Below are 4,055 nucleotides of genomic sequence, written 5' to 3'. Positions count from 1 at the left end.
GGACTGACTTGCTTTGAGTATGTTTTTTGGATTTTTATATAATAGTCGCAACATTACTCATAATGATAACTGTGTATACGATCCTTAGACTTGAGATCATCATTGTCCCAACATAGTGAGTCGAATATTTTGATACAATCAAACATCTACTGTAACAGGTTGTACTATAAAGATTGATGTTGGGACTGTAAATGATCCATATTTACATTTATGAATTAATTTTTTGGTACAGTCAAACATCTACTGTAACAAGTTGTACTATAAAATATCTATATTTTGATACAGTCAAACATCTACTATAGCAGGTTGTACTATAAAATATTCATATTTACATTTATGAATTAATTTTTTGGGATCCATGTTTGAATCTACAAAATTACTATATTTAGTAATACATATTAAAGGAACACGAGTTTTGACCCCTTAGTTTCTACTTAGTTCCGTCCGTAACATTATTATTGTTACAACATCTAAAAAAACGTAGATTCAAATATGGTTTAATGCGTAATATCTTTTATTTTATGAATGAGAGGTTTATTCATAACTTAGGAAATGGTATAAAAAATATTAGTATTTGGCACAATGTTCTTTTTTAACTCACAAACAAAATTAAAAATTTGTCATCTTCATAATTTTTTAATATATCTATTTTTAATTTTTTTATTATACCCTAGATTTACTTATCACCTCAAATCTTGCTTATGAAAATTTTAAGCTACATTACTTGTGTATTAAATATTTTTATATAAATATATTAAATTAAATTACAATAAATTAAAATTTATAATTGTTCTAAACTTTATCCATGCATCAAACGCTACTATTTCTGGTAATTATAATATCCAAATTAGATATTGTTCATATCTCTATCGTCCAAATCTAAAAATAATCAAAATATTTTAGGAATGCTCTAATGCAATAGGTGAAAGAAATAAAAATATTATAAGAATATTCAAGAAATTATTATTATTTAATAATTATTGCTGAAATAATAAAAATATAAATAACTTTATTGATTAGATTTGTTTATATAAAAATATAAATATATAAAAAATTAAATATATATAAATGCCAAGTACATGGTAAATTCGGAAATTGCCTACTTCGGGACTAGGGCATACGTCAGCATAGGGGGGGGGTGGAAATGAGTATGTTGGGATCTATTTAAGATAGCTTTGAGGAGGAGAAGCTTTCACAGCACAAAGAGGAAAGAGGGAGAAGGGGAAAGGAATTAAGTGTGAGGAGGTCGTACCTTGTATGGTCTACAGATTCCTCCTATGGCTTTGAGTTCCTTGAGTTCTCTCTCACTCTCACCCCGAAAAAACACTGACACTAGATCTACCATCTTTTTTTTTGTTAAAGAGGGACAGGGAGAGAGAGTTGCCGGGAGTTTTTGGAAGTGGGATGGGTGGAAAGATTTGTATTTTCTCTCTTGATTTTCCAAGAATGTAAAGCAAATCTTTCCTACTCCTCCCATTCCACTTATTTCCAGTTCTTCCTCTCCATTTCTTACTTTTCTCGATTGTTTTTGCTCTTTCTAGCACTCGGTAAGTTAAATCGGTAGATTCTTGTCTAATATTCTTATTTTCCTTTCTATTATATAGATCTGTATATTATCTTCCACGGATCTTCTGAGATTTGATTCGAGAAAGCTTTCTTTTTATGATTTCGAAATGGTTTCACAGTTGCATCGACATTTGAATCCAGCTTCTATTTTCTATTTGAAAGCAAATTGATAAGTTCAGGTAAAAAGGAAATCCTTATTTTGACTATAAGAGTCACGAATCTCTTTAGTATTTCGGAAAGTAAAAGCTAATTTAACCAACATCGGAGAAATTTTTAGGTCTGGCGTTGGGTAGGTGAAGATCAATTAAATCGTTTGATTAATTGATTTAGTTGAAAGGCAGGTGTGAAGTTTGATCCTCTGCCCCGAAATAACTCAACAATAAAGTAAGTTTTGCTAATGGATCTGATTGTCTTATTGAATTGAGTCGTTAGCGTTGTGTGGGTGAATAGATTCAGACCGGCACGGCGGCACGTAAAGGTTTTATTGCACTGCCCAGAAAGCTTCCGCGAAAAATAGTTGAAGCATTTGGTTTTCTTCGCAATTTTTGTTCAATCTGCGTGTTTTCCCAAAAGAAATTATAAAGGTCAAATTCCGCTAGTACCCTTGTATTTTGTTTAGGCTTAATTCATGATTTATCCTTTGAAGTGTACCTATTTTTTTACTATGATATTTCAACTTTTTTCTCAATTTATTTGTTATTTAAATATCAATTTTTTCTATTTTGATGCGTTAAAAAAATCTGGTCAGGATTTGTTAGGCGACATTGGTCAATGGTGTTAGGTCTCTTTGCCAATGGAAAAGTGCCATGTTGATTATATTTGGTTAATAAAAAAATCCACATGGTAATTAGTTTAATTAAATTAAAAGTATTAAATTTAAATTAAAAATGTATTGTTATAATATTAAATATTAAAAACATTGTTTATTTTAATTTGCCGATTATTGATTGGTATTGATTGACTATTGATCGATTGACTGGTGTTAATTGTGTTGATTGATTGTTGACTTCTATTACTATTAGAATATTTTACGTACTATTTTTAATATTATATTAATTTAAATATCTTATATACTTTTTTAAAGTACTTTTATAAAAAAAATTTATAAATTTTACAATTTTTTACATTTTTGTAATGGTATTAATAATTTCAATTACTATCTTTAATTATCTTTTTTTTGTAAATTTTTTTTATAATTTTTTTATCATTAAAATATTTATTTCTAGATTATATAAATTTTTGAACTTTTTATTTATTTGTTTTCATTTTTCAGATTTTTTAATGTGTATGTATATTTAATAAACATAAAGTTGTCATGTGGTGCTATATAAATAGCTATTAGATTTTTTTTTAACGTTGGTAAAAAATTAGACTATAAAATATATCGGGAGCATATTTTAGGTATCAAATTGAAAAATGATTGATACTAAAAAGTATCAAAATGAAATGAAAACGTGTTTTAGATGCTAAATTGGGAAAATGTGTGTACTTCAAAAATTAAGTCATGAATAAAGCTTTTTGTGTAAATAATGGATTTAGTACTGTTATACATTACTCATAAAAAAATCAGTTAAATCACGTTACTCAAAAATTAGTTAATAGATTTGAAAAATATAATTAAGAATGATTGAGTTGAAGAATATGAATGAAAATTTTAAATTTAATGATAAGATTAATAGCATAATTTAATGAAACAAATTTAATTATTATCATTTAGTCATAATTATTTTTTAAATTTAAAAAATATAAAAATTAGATTGATGAAAGTATATGTATTAAATTCATAATTTATACAAAGGTGTAAAGTACTTGTGAGCTTGACTTCGTACGGGTTGGACTTTTGAAGAAATCAAATGATTTATTATTGACTTATTGTATAAGAAACTTTTCAAAATTAATTAAAAATAGTTTTTAATCTAATTTAAATAATTAATTCTATCGTAAATTTAATTTAAGTAATTAAATTTTTGGCGCCGTTAATTTTGTCATGTGGTATAAAAGAAATTAGAATTTTTAAATTTATTAAATAACTAAAAATATTAAAAGAAAGACTAAATCTAGAAAATATTAAAACTGTAAATTAAGGTTGGAATTAAATCAAAGTTTAAAATGAATGGACCTAAATAAAAAATATCCCAAAATACAAAATAGTTGCTGCCCTTTCCACCCACATGAAAAGCAAAGCTCTGCATTGTTTGGGCGACACCAACCTTTTCGTTTCTTTTATTATTTGATAATATTAGGATAATGTCGCTCATGACATGTTGGATACTCAAAATTACTGTAGTTTTCATAAATAATTTATTTTAATTAAAAACCCTGAGTTTTAGATGAGCATCGTTTTTCCTTGTTTTTAATATTTCGCTTTTGTTGTTTATAGCATAATATTCCTATAAAAATCATACTATAATTTATGTATATAGAAAGACGGAGATTGTGGTTGGAACAGGAAAAAAATTTATGATACCATTGCTGAAATGGAATACATA

The 4,055-nt window shown here is 26.5% G+C and overlaps 1 long non-coding RNA gene across 1 annotated transcript; it reads left to right on the top strand.

Annotated features, from left to right (window-relative positions):
- Positions 1 to 1,108: 1,108 nt before the first annotated feature.
- LOC121215918 (uncharacterized) lies at positions 1,109 to 2,254 on the top strand. Its single transcript, XR_005911916.1, has 2 exons — positions 1,109 to 1,547; positions 1,686 to 2,254. It is a non-coding gene; the product is annotated as an uncharacterized lncRNA (long non-coding RNA).
- The last annotated feature ends 1,801 nt before the right edge of the window (positions 2,255 to 4,055 follow it).

This window comes from Gossypium hirsutum, chromosome D04 (assembly GCF_007990345.1).
Source record: "Gossypium hirsutum isolate 1008001.06 chromosome D04, Gossypium_hirsutum_v2.1, whole genome shotgun sequence".
NCBI lineage: Eukaryota > Viridiplantae > Streptophyta > Magnoliopsida > Malvales > Malvaceae > Gossypium > Gossypium hirsutum.
Note: the sequence above shows the minus strand (reverse complement) of the source record. Positions and strands in the feature narration are given on the sequence as shown.